This window comes from Amblyomma americanum, chromosome 1, assembly GCF_052857255.1.
Source record: "Amblyomma americanum isolate KBUSLIRL-KWMA chromosome 1, ASM5285725v1, whole genome shotgun sequence".
Taxonomy (NCBI): Eukaryota; Metazoa; Arthropoda; class Arachnida; order Ixodida; family Ixodidae; genus Amblyomma; species Amblyomma americanum.
The window spans coordinates 371,437,591-371,453,937 of record NC_135497.1 but is presented as its reverse complement, the minus strand read 5'-3'; the positions used below and the strand labels follow the sequence as shown (position 1 = coordinate 371,453,937).

The 16,347-nt window shown below is 50.4% G+C and overlaps 1 protein-coding gene across 1 annotated transcript in view; it reads right to left on the bottom strand.

The window, feature by feature from the left end:
* LOC144122118 (uncharacterized) overlaps window positions 1-11,260 on the bottom strand; it is a 61,272-nt gene extending 50,012 nt beyond the window's left edge. The window contains exon 1 of the mRNA XM_077655649.1: window positions 11,130-11,260. The gene's annotated coding sequence lies outside the window, so the exon portion shown is untranslated. The remainder of the gene's footprint in view (window positions 1-11,129) is intronic.
* Between the last annotated feature and the right edge of the window lie 5,087 nt (window positions 11,261-16,347).

Sequence of the window (16,347 nt, the reverse complement as noted above, 5' to 3'; positions counted from 1 at the left end):
GCCAAACGTTCCTACCGACGCAAATAAAAATCGAGCTCTATCACGCATTACTTGCGTCCCACATCAATTATTGCAGTCTTGTCTGGGCCACCACTACAGCTACAAACAAGCATAAAATTCTTAGAATTCATAAAAGAATTATCCGCTACATCGGAAATCACCCATACCTCTCACACACTGGCCACTTGTTTACAACCTACAAAATAATTCCCGTGACATCTTTGTACGACTTCAAGGTTTTACGTACGTTTTATTCTTCAAATAGCCCATTTCATGACTTTCTAATTTCAACCGCATCACTACAGCGTCACGAACATATCGTTTCTACCAGAAGCACTAATGACTGATACATTCCTAGCTTTCGTACTAATTATAAACATCAGTCACTAAAACTTAATCTCCCCTCAGTTCTAAACACATACATATTTCATACCAAGCCTACGATAAATGAGTTGAGGCAGCAATTCCTTAATATATTATGAGATCAACACTTAAACACTGCCTTGCATGTTATTACTTATGATATTGATTTTGTTGTGTTTGATGTTACTGTTTCTTTTTAATCACCTATAAACTATTTTTCCTTGTTTGTCGTTTCCATGTGTGCAATATGTTTTTCTATATTGATTTTAAGACATGATATTGAAATTCTGCGCCCCATAGTGAAATTTCAAGTAGTATCTCTTTTATTTGCAATGTACATTGAGTGAACTTCACGCTGCCCTACCTTGTTGTGGTCTCTTGGGCCCAGTCAAGCTGCCTCGAGCAGCTTTTGCCCAAGAGCTCCTTCCATGTATATGGCAAAATAAAGGAATTGAATTGAATTGAGAACATTCCTGTATCAATAGCCAGCCTAACGTAATCTACAAGAGATGCTATGGCAGTATCTGTAGATAGTCCGCGGCGAAAGCCGTGTTGACTATCTGTCGATATGTGAAAATTTTCAATATAACTTGACAACCTTAATTCAATTAATTTTTCTAAAATCTTGTCAAAAAAGGAAAGAATTGCAATTGATCGATATTTATTCCGCAGAGCTGGATCACCTTTTTTGAAGACCGGAATTATTTTCGCTTTCTTTAGCTGCTTGGGATCGATACGTTTCACATGCTTTCCATGCATATTGTCCACGCCGGGGGGCGGTCGTGTTTAAATTAGCAATTACGGATAGAACTTCGTCTGGACATGTGGGGGTAAGAAAGAATGAATGAGGGCAGCGCTCAAGAGAAGGTGCGCACAACGAAGAGAAAGAATAATTAGATGAATTGAAAAAATGGTTGCTATATGCATTCGCCATTTCCTTAGGGTCCGATAAAATATCACCACCACATAAAATAGATTTAACAGCATTAGGAGACTGATGAATGTTCTGAAATTCGTCAAGAAGCTACCATTTTCGCTTAGAATTATTAGTATGTCTAGATAACTGGTTTTCATAGTAGCGTCGTTTAGCTTTCCTTAGAAGCGATGTTAGTATACTGGAATACTTATTATATCTCAATTTAAGACGAAGATTGAACGGCGGACGTTTAGTTTTCTTGTACATGTTTTCTTTTTCCCGCACATAGTTTAACAAAGCAGTAGTTATCCACGGGGAAACGGGGGTATTATATTTTCTCGTGGAAGATTGGAGTGAAGTGCATTTATTGATTGCTGATGTAATTATTTTCGACAGCTCATGTACAGCCACTTCTGGGTCCAAGAGAGCCAAAATGTATGAAATATCAGTATTAGACATGCATTCAATATATTTTTCCGTATCAAAACTGACTTCTTAGTAGACTTGTACAAAATGATAGTGCGTAAAGAAATACCGGGAAATGATCAGTGACATCACACTCTATCACACCAACCGGAGTAGCAATGGGAAAATTGGAGAGAATATGATATGCATAACCATAGCTGTAGAAACAGGTCGTGTTGGCTACGCCGATGGGATTAGTTATGTCAAGCATATCGATATTAAAGTCGCCCATAATGAAAACATTTTTATTTTCGAGTGATAATTTTTGGAGTGCTAGTTCAAAAGCCCGGCAGAATTCAGACGCATCATTTGGAGGGGACCTATAAATAGCGCCGCATATAACCTTCTGTGTATCACCAGTAGATCGGCAGTCAATTTCTATCCAAACCGTTTCGCATTTATTCACATTCAAGCACAAATCAAGGCGTCTTTTGTAGGCAATGTTCTTTGAAATGTAGATAGCCGAACCGCCATAGGGGTTATCAACACGGTGGGCGTATTCGCATGAAAAGCCAGGAAAACATACAAATCTTTATCAAGGAATGATAGCCAGGTTTCAGAAAATGAAATGGTGGAAAATTGATGCTGAAGGGAAGTAAGCAAAGCGGTTATGCTATCGTAATTCTTCCGTAGGCTACGGGCATTGAAGTGGATGGCAGGCAGACCTTTAGATTCGGATAAGATAGAACGAGCATCTTCCGGGGAAAATGATGCCATCATGGTGGTTAGAAATATGTAGAACGTCAGCACCAGTATGTCTATTCACGGAAAATGTCAAGGTCGCCTACATTATTTATCCGAAACACTGTGCTGTTCTGCTCCTTCCTAGCCAGAACAACACAGTTCGATGTCCACAAGAACGCCCATTTGTTTTCCTTCTTTAGCTTGTGCGCCTTCGAAGAAAGGTACTTATTATCAAGTGAAAGATGCTCATTGATATATTTCAAGTGAAAGATGCTCATTGATGTTCCCTCCCTCTCTTCCTCCCCCTTCCTTTCTTCCTCCCTCTCTTCCCTTTCCTTCCTTCCCTCCCTCCCTCACTCCCTTCCTTCCTTCCTTCCTTCCTTCCTTACTTACTTACTTCCTTCCTTACTTCCTTCCTTCCGTCCGTCGGTCCGTCCGTCCATGCCCTCTTTCACAAAGCAGCACAGGTGCGTGCGCCGAAGGGGACGAACCCTGACTGCCATTTCTGACGAGGTTCGTGCTATGAAGGCCATGCTGCACTGAGTGTAGGATGCGTCAGCGTTAAGCAGCCACGCCTCCGAGTGAGATTTGCTACCAATGGCAGCCATCGCCGAAGCTTTCAACTAGGACGTAGCCCAGTTTAGCACATAAGTTTTCCAATTTAACCATGGTGCGCAGTTTCAAGGACCAACTTGAAAGCTTCAACGCCACTGACCATGTTCTTGAAAGTGGAGACTTTTCCATCCCTGACTTTGCTGAAGAAGGCGCCTGCGAAATCCTCACATGATCCTTATCTCCTTCTTCAAAAAGAGAAGCCAAGCGAGACGATTTTTTTGTCCCCAAATTCCTGAGTGGAGATACGCTAGAACCTTGTTTCTGAAATAGTTTTGCCTTCCTCCAGTGTTCTGAAGCGTATTTGAAGCTGCCTTCGATCAAGATTTTTCAAGTGACCGACAGTTTCAGCCGAGGTTGATATCCTCTGCCGTGCTTCACGACGATCATCACCGGTGCCAAGTCCCTATTCGATCATACCAGATTTTGGTAATTCTCATTGACAGTGGTTTCACTTCAAGCAGGAAGAGGAAAGTCAGGGAGGTTAACCGGAAGAATAAACTGGTGAGCAATTGGCTTTATGAACTGTTGCTCCGCCGGTAAATCTTTATCAAAATGCCACGGAGTACAAAAGGTTTCTGTTCATCGATGAAGTGTGCTCCGTCTGTGGACTTCCACACGCAATAACAGTGCAGTACCTCTCAATAACACGTCTAAAGAAACAGAAAAATGAAGGATTTATGCTTTCCCGAATGTTTCTATGTGGGCGGTCAGAGCTCCCTTCTGCGCAAGTTGCGACCATCTTGAGAAGTCCGCTCTGCTATCTTGCGCCATTTAGTGCCCACGAAATGTCAGAAAATATTTCGAAATTTCAACATGAGATCAAATAGCGGAAAACACTGATATCAAGAAAGAAGTTAGATGAAAGTAGAGCATTCCTTCGTTGTGTTCTCCTATTTTTACAGTGGACAACAGTGAAGGCTGTCTATGGACCCAGTCGTGCCCATCGTGTCGCTGCAGGTATCATTCACAATATGCCGCCCTAAGTAAACAAATGACCCAATAATAAGAACAACGGTTCCTCTCCTTTCCCAAGATCGCTGTCTTTAGAGGAACGCCGACTGCGCTCGGAGCGAGCGGACGCATCTTATATGCGGTCTGCGATTTTCCGGCGATTTCACCAGTTTCCGGCTATTTACAGCCACCAATTTTTCACAGGACGGCCCGCCACCCATCCGGCGTCACCTGTGGGACTTTTAACTACTTTCGGGCGAGTGTCTTCAACTTTACGGCCGATTTGCGGCAACGCCCGACCGCGGGAGCTAGGCCTAACGGCTATGCACGCCTAGTGCGTGCTCTGCTCCCACCTGCGGCGGCGACGCCCGCTTCGCCTCGACGGCGCTTCCCTGCATTTAAAGATGCAGTACACAGTCACCGGCACGGATGTTACCGCCGCGGAGCTGGCCGATGGCACTTGGACGGCGCTCGAAATGCAACGCCGCTACAGACGCCCGCCACCACCGGCAACGCCGCCGGCCAACACCCAAACGCCTGCAGCCACCACTGTCCTGTCAGACCAACGACCCCGCGGCCGTCCACCACCGCCGACTAAAAAACGACCACTTCCTCGCCTGCCTACAGAGGACTACAAAATCGTCTTCCGACCGCAAGGTACCGTCGACCTCAACGCAGTCGGCCCGGCCAAATTGGCGATGGCCATCTACAACGCCGCCAAGATCGACGGCCGCCTTGCAATCACCGCCGACCAAGTCCGCATCCACCCCACAAACAACACTGTTACCATCAGCACACCGGAAAAAGAACGGGCGTTCCTGTATGCTAAACTACAAACGTTAACCATTGACTCCAATGCCATCCGGGTAGCCACGTACGCCCCAGCCCCCGATGACTCCGTTCGAGGAATCATATACAGAGCCTACAGTCACGAGACCGACTCTGAGATCCTCGCTGAGCTCCAAGCTCGAAACCCTGATCTCCCCGTAGTCGCCGCACGCCGCATGGGCCGCACACGACATTTCGTGGTGACTATCGCCAATGCCAAGCTACCCCGCTACGTGAGGTATCTCGGCTTCACTTTTGAGGTGTACCCCTACAAACGCCGTCCGGAGGCATGCTTCAACTGCCGGAAGCTAGGCCACAGGGCGGATGTGTGCCCCCCACCCGCGACAACCGACCTGCCCGACGCTGTGGCGCAGCCCATGACCCTCCTCCAGCTGGCCAACCGCCCACGTGCCAAGCCTCATGCATCGTCTGCAAAGGTGCCCACCCTACAGGCAGCAGAAGCTGCAAATACCGGTTCACGTCCTCCACTCGGCCCAAGTCTTCCCCGTCGGTCACTGACACCGATACCGGCTCCAACTTGGCAAACCCCTGACGCCAGTCCCGGTCCCGAGACCGTAAACGCGGCGACGACAACCAACTGCGGGACGGCTCCTTCCCCTTGCTTGGCAGCGACGGCAGCGACAGCCCTTCCAGCCGCACTCGCAGCCGTTCCACATCCGCCTCACCTAGCTCTCGGGCCAGCTCTCAAGCCCGGCCGGGGACCAAAGCAGCCAAACAAGTTGGATGGAAGACTCCTGCACAAGTCACCGCTTCTCCCCCAGATTCACAGGTAAGGGAGCTGGCAGATATGGTAAAGGAACTACAGCTACAATTGGCCAAAGCAAACGCTAAAATTCATAGCCTAGAATCAGCACAGGCAAACCCCAAATTGCAACCACAGCAGGTGGCTCACGCTCCCACATCCGACCCTGTAGGTGATCCACGCATGGACACTGAGCAGCCTAAGCGCACGAAGCGTAAAGCACCTCTCCCCTCCTCACAAGCAGACATAGATGCCAAATTCGAGGCAGCTGATGCGCGAATGGCCCAATTCGAGGGCGCCCTCCTTCGACTCGCCCCCACCATTGACCGTCTAGTAGAAAGCTGCGCCACAATGGCAGCCAACATCCAAACCCTTCATGCCAGGCTCAATACCCTCACGAATCCCCCGACATCAGCAACCCCCCTTGCAGTCGCCAACCCCTCCTAACTACCCAGCACCCATTATTGTCGCCACATCGGAGAGTGCAACCGCGCGCTCACGTGCAGGCGGCATTCTTAAATCACCCGTCGCGCTATCACAGCGCCCCGAACCCTACGGGAAACGCGATGGCTAGCTCCCCCTTCACAGTTTGGCAATGGAACTGCAGGGGCTTCAAGGCGAAGCGGCGAGCCTTGGAGCACACCCTGCAGGCCCAGCCGCACACCCCCCACATCATCGCACTTCAGGAAACATACATGGACACGAAACTTACAAGCTACGCCGCATATAACCAACAAACGACACCAGACCAACGGCCCAACACCGCCATCCTGGTCCACCGAAATTTAGCAGCTAATCATATAGACCTTAGTTACCCCGAGGTTCCGCACACTTTCGTACAGGTCCTACCGAACAGTCGCTCACAAGCCCCGCTCCACATCCTTAACGTCTACAGCCCCCCTAGCGACAAAAGCACACGAGTGGCAACCCTCGTTCGTAAGGCCTGCGCGACTGCACAAACAGGGATGCTACTCATCTTAGGTGACTTCAACGCGCCGCATACCGAGTGGGGCTACCCCCGCAAAGCATGCGGTCGTAAGGGAGCCAAAGTGTGGGAGACAGCCCAAACACTGGGCCTGACACTACTCCTAGACCCCGACAGGCCTACTCGCATTGGAAACAGTGTCACACAGGACAGCTGCCCCGATCTCACTTTCGCCCGCAACATCCCAGACGCACGCTGAGAAAACCTCGGCATGAACATAGGTAGCGACCATTATGTTCTCAGCACAACCTTCACGGCTACACACAGCAAAGCCCCCAACCGAACAATCAGGCACACTAACTGGGACGCCTTCCGATACGTGCGCGCCAAACGCACTTCGGCCCCCATAGACGACCTGGACGCATGGGCAAACGCACTTCTCAAAGACACCGCCAATGCCACCTCCACGACTACCCAGAACGAGGATGGCCCCTCTCCCGACGCCAAACTAATACACATGTGGGAGGCCCAGCGCAGTCTTAGGGCTCGCTGGCTCCGCCAAAAGCACAACCGACCCCTCAAGCTCCGTCTCGTTCGCCTCGAGCGAGAGATCGAAGCTTACTCCGTCAAACTGAGTCAGGAGCAATGGCATCAAACCTGCGACCGTCTGAACGGCCAGTTAGGATGCAAAAACTCGTGGTTCTTGCTCAGACATTTACTGGACCCAACTCACACCAAATCCACATCTCACAAGAACCTCACCCGTGTCATACACGCTTTTCAGGGAACAAATGAGGAACTCCTCGCTACCCTGAAAGACAAATACATCAATACTTCCACTGAAATTCCCATCCCTTCAGGATACACGGGTGCTCAGAACACCAACATGGACGCCGACATCACGGCAGGAGAAGTCCGCGCCGCCCTCAACCAGATTAAAACCACCGCGGCCGCTGGCGACGACCACATAACCAACAAGATGCTTCGTAACCTCGAAGATCAGTCCGTCGAAGCACTCACGGACCTCTGCAACCAACATTGGCATGAGGGTCGCCTTCCAGACACTTGGAAGCATGCCAAAGTGATTTTCATACCTAAGCCAGGCAAACGACTCGAGCTGGGCAACCTTCGGCCCATCTCGCTCACGTCCTGCCTGGGAAAGGTCATGGAACACGTCATACTCAATAGACTCCACACTCACGTAGACCAAGAGGACCTTTTCCCCCCCACTATGATCGGCTTCAGAACCGGCCTCTCCACTCAAGACATTATGTGGCAAATCCAACACGACATCCTCGATCCGAGACCCATCCGAGCTACACGAACCATCCTAAGCCTAGATGTCAGCAAGGCTTTCGACAACGTGTCACATGCTTCCATCCTGGCAAACCTCTCACAAATGAATGTAGGCACTCGCACTTACAACTACATCGCCGACTTTCTTCATAACCGTACAGCAGAACTTCATATTGCAGACCTCCACAGTGAGAAGATCACACTAGGCACCCGAGGAACACCACAAGGAGCAGTCCTATCTCCGTTCCTTTTCAACACTACAATGAGAGGCCTCCCTCTGCTCCTGGAAAAGATACCTCACATTAAACACTCAATATATGCCGACGACATTACCCTGTGGACCAACTCTGGCTCTGACGGGGAAATCCAAAACTCCCTCCAAACAGCAATCGATAAAGTACACTCCTTTGTACAGGCGAACGGGCTCACATGCTCCTCCACGAAGTCCGAATTACTAGTCATCAGGGACAGACGAGCTCGCCTGCCTGTCCCCGACCCGCAAGAACCTATTGTGCTTCAAGTCGACACACATCCCATACCTCCGGTCCGCACTATTCGCGTTCTGGGTATGTTAATACAGAACAACACGCAAAACTCGGAGGCCAATCAGCGCCTCCGCACCACAGCCAACCAGATCAACGGCCTTATCCGCCGCATCAGCACCCGCCGCAGAGGTATGAAGGAGGATGACCTCTGTCGGCTCACGCAAGCTTTCCTCATTAGCAGGATAGTCTACTCCTACCCCTACTATGACCTCCGCCGGAAGGACGAGGAAGCTGTGAACAGCATTATACGTTCAGCTTACAAAGCGGCACTGGGGCTACCTCAGTACGCCAGCACACAGCACCTCCTCCAACTCGGCATCTACAACACGCTCACAGAACTCATAGAGGCACACAAGACCGCCCAAATCCACCGCCTCTCCCGCACTAAACACGGGCGGCTCATACTTGACCGTCTCAACATCAACCCCATAGGCGACGTCCACCCCACGACGCCCATTCCGATAGGGGTCTATAGCCGCCTAGTTATAAAACCAATCTCCAAAAACATGCTACCTGGCCGCCATGATACGCGCCGTCAGCTGAAAGCCCAAGCACTAGATGCCACATACCTTGCCGACGAACACGCAATATACGTAGATGCTGCACGGCAAAGTGCAAACACATACGTGGCTTGTGCAGCCACGCCACAGTCTACTCTCGTCACCGCCGCCACAGTAGTAGCTCACTCTCCGACAGCGGCAGAAGAAACCGCCATCGCGCTGGCCATCGCTGACCCACGTACGCGCACAGTCCTCAGCGACTCCAAAAGAGCAATACAAAATTACTCGGCAGGTTTTATCTGCCACCCCGCTGCACGCATCCTTCGCGGCTGCACTCCCGACCATAAGATCAACCTGGTCTGGGTACCCGCCCACGCGGGAAACTCTGGAAACGAAGGGGTCGACCGACTAGCCCGAGGACTAACCAACCGGGCGGCCGGCCCCACGGACCCAGACGCTCTTGCCGAGGCTCCCCAGACCTTTGCCGAAATTACCAACCTCTACAGAGAGATGAGACGCCAGTTCCCGCCTCCACACCCCGACTTGAACCGAGCGCAAGCCACCTTGCTCCGCAGGTTGCAGACACACTCTATCCTTAGCCATTCTAGACTTTCACTCATCACAGACGGGGAATACGACCCCGTCTGCCAAAATTGTTACCAGGGAGAAATCGCCACCCAGGCTCACATCCTCTGGGGTTGCGCGGGAAATCCGCCCCCTCGAACCTTACTGCCAGCTCCCTCCGAAGATGGATGGAACGAACTCCTCAAAAGGCCAGACAAGAGCATCCAACTGGCAATCATTTCGTGGGCCCAGGAAGTCGCCCCCACCTGGGGGCCACACCAAGCCCACCTGCCCTAAATCCCGCCAATCTATGGCAATAAAGTTGTTTCTCTCTCTCTCTAGGGAACACGGGACCTGGGACCCGCTCAGATCACATCCTGGTTCGCAATACAGATATAAGCGGGAGATGAAAACCGACCTAAACGGCGACCACAGTTGTCATCAATCAAGAACGGAGTCTCTCGCTTAGCTGCCGCTATTCAAAATGCATAAGTTGGTGTGGATTCATACTTGGCAGCGCAAAAAAAAAACGAGGAAGCTCCCACGAGAAACGAGGAACGTGCGGCTGGCCGGCGCCTAGTGCCATCTTCCGACCGTAGGGCAATCTGCGCAAGCGCTGTGGCTCCACGCAAAAGCATGTCGGGCAGCACAGCGGATCGCGCTATGCTAAATCTCTATTGTTCGCATTCAAATAACGAAAGTTCGAGTAAAAATCCCGCTAATTGTCTTTGTTCTGAAACTTTTCCCCGCTGATTTGAAGATGTTCAGTTTCAGTGCGAAGCTAAAAATGGATTTGGCTTTTCTACGCAAAACGACTGTTTCCTTTAATACAGGATGTGCCTGTAATGACGATCCAGAACGAACGCAGCTCTTTTGAGCCCTACAGAGAGAGCATGCGAAAAGTGAAAAAGAATTAACATAGGAGGGATCTGGTGCAGAAAAAGGTGGGCTGAGCGCATTAATGGCGAGGTGCGGTGTATCTCGTCAGCCTCCTCGCGGATGAGCAGAGAAGCGTTGGGCTGGACACTACCGCGCATTCACCAAGGCGCAAGCAAGCAGGGGAGGAAAATGGGTCACAGACCAAAGAGACCAGCGTACACAGTCAGTACGGCGTAAGGCAGAAGGAGACACTTGCGGTGCAGAACAGTGTGGGCCGACGCGAAGGCGACAGTGTCGTCGCTGAGAGAGCCGCAAGAGAAGTGAAGAATGTCGGAAGAGAATGGGGGAAGGTCGATGTCGTCGGCGGCGAGGGCTTTGACACAATAAAGAGAACGAGTAGCGTCCGGTAAAGGATTGGGCAGAGAACCCGAATTCAGCTCGAGCACAGTCTAAGACTGCGGCACGGCACGAAAGAAAATCCCAGCCCAGAATAACAACATGGGAACAGAATGGCAGCATGCACAACAAACTCTTGTGCAGAGGAAGTCCTCAATCACAATTCGAGCGGTACACGCTGCGGACGGCTTGATGTGACGAGCGCTGACAGTGCGCTGCGCGCTCCAGTCCACACCGCTCTGGCTTTCTCTGCAAACGAATTCTCCCCTTCGTGCACCTTACAGACAGGTTAACAAAAACGCGCCCGATCAAAGCAAACAAAGAAATCCCTACACGTATAGACATTTTCTGGCGTTATCTCTCATTCATAATGACTAATCGGTTGCTATGCACCACATGACTACCTCCAAAGAACGGATTCAATAAACACCCTACTCACCTGTACGGCATGCAGCCTCACCGAGACTCAAGGTGGACAAAGATAGGCTGGCGTATCCTCTTTCACAGCCGACGCCATCGCCTTGGAGTCGTTCCTGGTGACCGAGACCTCTCGCCGCCGCATGTGACGTATCGTCTTTACTCACCTGCGTTGTGTATCGCCGCCAGGAGTCGGTTAATTAAGGGCAGTGCCAACACATCGACACCTCAACTGCAGCAATTTTTTTCTAGCCCATGCGTTCCGACAACGGCTAAACTGTACCATTTGCTCTCAAGTACACGCACGAGTTTCCAGAAAGGGAACGCGCGAAGAGTAGCCCGCGCACTCCATGAGGCGCAGGGCGAGTTTGACGCATGCGCTAGCGACTCAAGAAGAACGAAGGCTGCGGGGCAGCCCGCTCCGCCCTCGAGACGCGACTGCATGCAGCAACAACAGTCGCCTAGTTCGATTGAACTGAAAATAATTGTTGAATTCAAAAGATTCCTTGGTTTCTAACGACACCCCTACTGATTAGCGTACAGTCGCAAGAAAACGTAAACACTCGGCTTACATCCTATCTGCAAAAAGTATCGCGGATTGTGGCCTATGGGCTACGTGCTCGCCTCGCAGTCTGGAGGTCATCGGTTGAATTCCCCACACCTTCATAAAACGTTTTAACGCGTAAGCGTTGAAGACGCCGTTAGCCAGAAAATCCGGCGTCGGCTAAGCGGTGTGAGAGAAAAATCATGAGAGTGAATCTGGTAGGTGGTGCCCAGAGAGCAACCCACGAGGTAGGTGGGCCATCTAGGTCACGTGAGCTAGCTTGCTGCGTGATCACAACCTGCCTACCGGGTAGTAAGAAAAGTGCCCACCGTGGCAGTTAAATTAATTATTGGTACGTGCCCTGACAACGCTGCAACCTTAAGTTTCACCTCACCCCGAGTAACCGCCGTCCGATCTATCCGTCTTCATTTCTGCGGAATGACCAATGTTCGATACTGAGTACAGCTCCCACACGTCCCTCTCAAGCTGCACGCAGCTACGTTTACGTTGCCTATTCAGCGTTCAGGTGATCCAGGACATATGTTCACGATTTTCAAACAATTTTAGAGGTCATGCTCTGACAATTGTGTGACACTGCAGCACTGAACCTATAAGGACTACTCCGCTTCAACGCGTTTGCTGCCATTTGCACTCACGTGACGTCACGGTTGCCCGACATCGCCTGGACGAGTCCTGTCATTTGGACTGCCCGAGTGGCGTCCTAAATACCTGTGGCAATTTTTCAATCATATCCGAGCATTTAGCACTTTCGGCGATTTCCTTATAAAATTTTTAAAACTAAAAATCGCTTTGCGAACATATCGAAACGGCGCGCAAATTCACGCAAATGCAACATCAGCATGCGATATCTATCTCTAAAGAGACCGACCATTCAAAAGAGCGTGGTCCGTTTTTGAGAACTTTCTAACCAGCATTGGTCAACTTTCCGCTGCACGGCGCAAAGTAGATTCACGGCCCAGCCAAATAAATCGCTGGTTCCTTGGTCGGATTTGAGCTGAGTTTCCGATAACATGCATATCAATGTGCGGCTGAGAGCCCACCTTTGTGCGAATATGTTACAGCAGTACACGCTTCGGTGCTGGGTTCTTAGGGAGTTGCAAACTTAAGTCGATCAAAATCAGGTGCGTCTTCGCTTGGTGCACATCGAGATAAACAGCAGGAGCCGCTTTGCGGCCTGCTGTTTCACTGCTCGTGCTTTCTCGGTCGGAAGTTTGCAAACCTCCTTAACGGCGACGACTCAGTGTACACTTGTTGAAGCACAGCCCCTGCCGCCAAGGTACAGTAGAGAAGCATGGGGACCACTTGAAAAACTGTCTGTTGAAACACCTTTCGATCGGGTACACAAAGACGCCAAAACATCTGGGCTTTGTACCTTTGTGAACAGGTGTAAAAAGCAACTGGTGCTTACGTCAGGTGCCCACAGCAGTCCAGCGATCAATAGGACAATGCCGAGGGAGCGTCGTTAGGAAAGACTGGAGTAAGAGCAGCCTCAAAAGAGTACAAAAAGCAACAGCCTAATCACCATCTCGTCCATTCGGAGCCGACACACCCATGATAGGTTGAAGCTGCACCTGACGGCAGAAAATGAGCCGATGAATTGTGAAAGTCTCTAACGCACAACACCGGTTCGTGGTATGCCCTAATCATTTTCGAAAGTAGTCATGATAGCGATAATACACTGTAAACCACTTGGCACCCTTCAGGGCAGAATGCCATCTATTCACCCTTACAGCACCCACGATTTTAGTGAAAAGGGTGTTTTCATATGGTAACACCCATTTTGAATCCCGCTTTAAGATGCAGGATGTTCAATGGGTAGTTTTTCTTAGTTGCACCCCTGGAGATCGTTGGGGTGCAAGGGTGCAAAATGAGAATTGCATCAGTCTATTTACCTCGGTATACGACCAGTGATCGCTTCCCGAAGCGCCTAATACAGTGATGACGACAAGCACCACAGTCACTGCCAGTGACCTCCCCCGCTCCCCTTAGCTGCCTCTGAACAAACGCAAGTATAGGAGAAGTGTACACTCGGCTCCGTGCTCGGTCTGGTTTACGACCTTCGCTTTTAATTCGGTTGCCCAAGTTGGCTTTCGCCCGAGAGCAGGAACCAGGGCATAGAGGACACGCTCCCGATTCGACACTTCGTAGATTGCATTACAGTTGCCTTCAACATATCGCTCTCCAATGATGCCACCCTGTGTGGGGCGACGTTTGTCCTTCGGTTGGTCACCGAGTGCATACAACAGGCACTACAACCTGCGGACGACCAGTGGTGGGTCGAATGTCAACGCAACAATCCGTGTGCCACCCCCGATAGCGCCACCGCCGCTCTGAGTGGAATGACCGTAGCGTGGGCTAAGCACCAGTGACTAAAACACAGTTAAGTATGCCTTCCATCACGTGAAATGAGTCATTGACAAGGTCAGCATGATGTCCGCCTACATGCTCGACTGCGTCAGCAAACGTTTGCGGTATATAACCAACGGGGCGCTGTTTGGCAGCATGGAGGGGATCATACACACAGGGACCTGCTTTGGCCCCTCGATCCTGTCAGGACTCAGCGGTGCGAGCGGCCGAAGAGTAATCGACGCAGACAAGATTCAACGATACAGCTGTGCGAGCAGCAGAACTGAAAGCAAGGCATAGAGAATGCGAAGTGCAAGCGGAGGCGTGGCGGACGATAATTGGTCCCGTCGCATATTTGTTTCACCACATTGTGGTGATCGCCCGTCAATCTTTGCACCAGGTCCCCGTCTCACGAACTAACCGAACAACACAATGTTGTTCGGTTAGTTCACTGCATATACCATGGCGCCCCAGTGGAATGGACACAGTGTTTGGCGATATCCCTTTGAATTACCCAAAAGTGCTTGTAGTAAAAGAGGGACTCTGTGGCGGTGCGCAACCATGTGTCTGCGTCACCACGCTGTCGAGTGGTTGGTCACGTGCGTAGCAACTGCCGGCGGTCGCCGTGGCTGATCACGTGGTTGGTCACGTGACCAGGTTTCACTCGGCCAGCTGTTGGTATCGCGTCACCCCAGGTTTAACCAGAGCTAAACTACCGCCCATTTTGTAGCGATAGCTATATTACGGTAGCATTTCGAGCCTTCAGCTTGGCAGCGCCGCCACCCTGTGGCTGCGCGCCAGCCTGTGGCTCCTCTTCCCTGTTGTCACGTGGTTGGTCACGTGGTGTGGAGCAGCTGCCGGCGGCACGGCGCCGTGGCCGATCACGTGGATCGTCACGTGGTTGGTCACATGACCAAGTTTCACTCGGCCAGCTGTAGCTATCGCGTCACTCCAGATATAAACAGAGCGAAACCGTCGCCAATTTTTTCATCGCGTTTCTCGATATCTTGGGGTCTGCTACCACCTGCCTTAATAATAATTGGCTTTTGGGAAACGGAAATGGCGCAGTGTCGGTCTCATATATAGTTGAACACCTGAACCGCGGTGTAAGGAAAGAGATAAAGGAGGGAGTGAGAGAAGAAAGGAGGAAAGAGGTGTCGTAGTGGAGGGCTCCGGAATAATTTCGACCACATGGGGATCTTTAAAGTGCACTGGCATCGCACAGCACAAGGGTGCCTTAGCGTTCTTCCTCCATAAAAACGCAGCCGCCGCGGTCGGGTTCGAACCCGGGAACTCCGGATCAGTAGCCGAACGTCATAAAATCTGATCAAGAGCTGCGGGTGTACCACCTCTCTTCGGTGTGAAATTTTGTCCGAGGAATTCAAGATGGAGGCCCATAGTAAATCGATATAGCAACCCAATTGGTGATTGACTGGTGATATCATCAGTATATAGGATTGGTGATTGATTGGTGAGTGACTGATTTTGTGACGTCATAATTAACTAGTCACTTGACTATGTTTAACCGCTTATAAATCAGTAATTAATGAGGTCATCAAAAAATTGGTGGTGGTTTAGCTTTGGTTAAACCTGGAGTGACACATAGCTACAGATGGCCGAGTAGAAATTGTTCACGTGACCAACCACGTGATAGCCACGGCGCCGCGCCGCCGGCAGCTGCTCTGCGCCATGTGACCAACCACGTGACAGCGTGGCGGCGCAACCACAGTGTAGCGGCGCAGCCACGCTGAAGGCTCAAAATGCTACCGTAATTAAGCTATCGCTACAAAACAAATAACGAATCAGGTACTTGGAATCCTCTAGATGAGTAGAACAGGTTAGACACCAATAGTAACTAAGAAGTTAATATTCAGTTATGATCAGTCATAAATTTAATTGCTCATAATTAACCTATACCGGCATGATCTAGCTAATGGCATATTCGTAACGGGCTCGATGAGTAGAACATGTTAGATATCAGTATCGCCTAATTAGCTTAATATTTAGTTATGGTTAGGCTTAATTTGGCGGCCGTGACGTTAGCACTCGGCAGTTCACAATTTCATGTCTCACCGCGACCGAGCACCTACCGCCTTGAGGTAACCGCAAATGGGCCTCCGAAAAATTTTCGATAAAGTTTTTCGGCCAAAATTCGTAAAAAAATATCCGACCTCAAGACGGTAGGCGCGTGCTCGCCGTGAGGTAATGAAAAGTAGCCTGATCCCGTGGTAATACATCGCATGGACGATAGATTGCGCTACGAAACAGCTAACACTCATTATTACAACGTCTTCCAGATGGTGGCGGCATCTTATTTTCTTTCACAGTG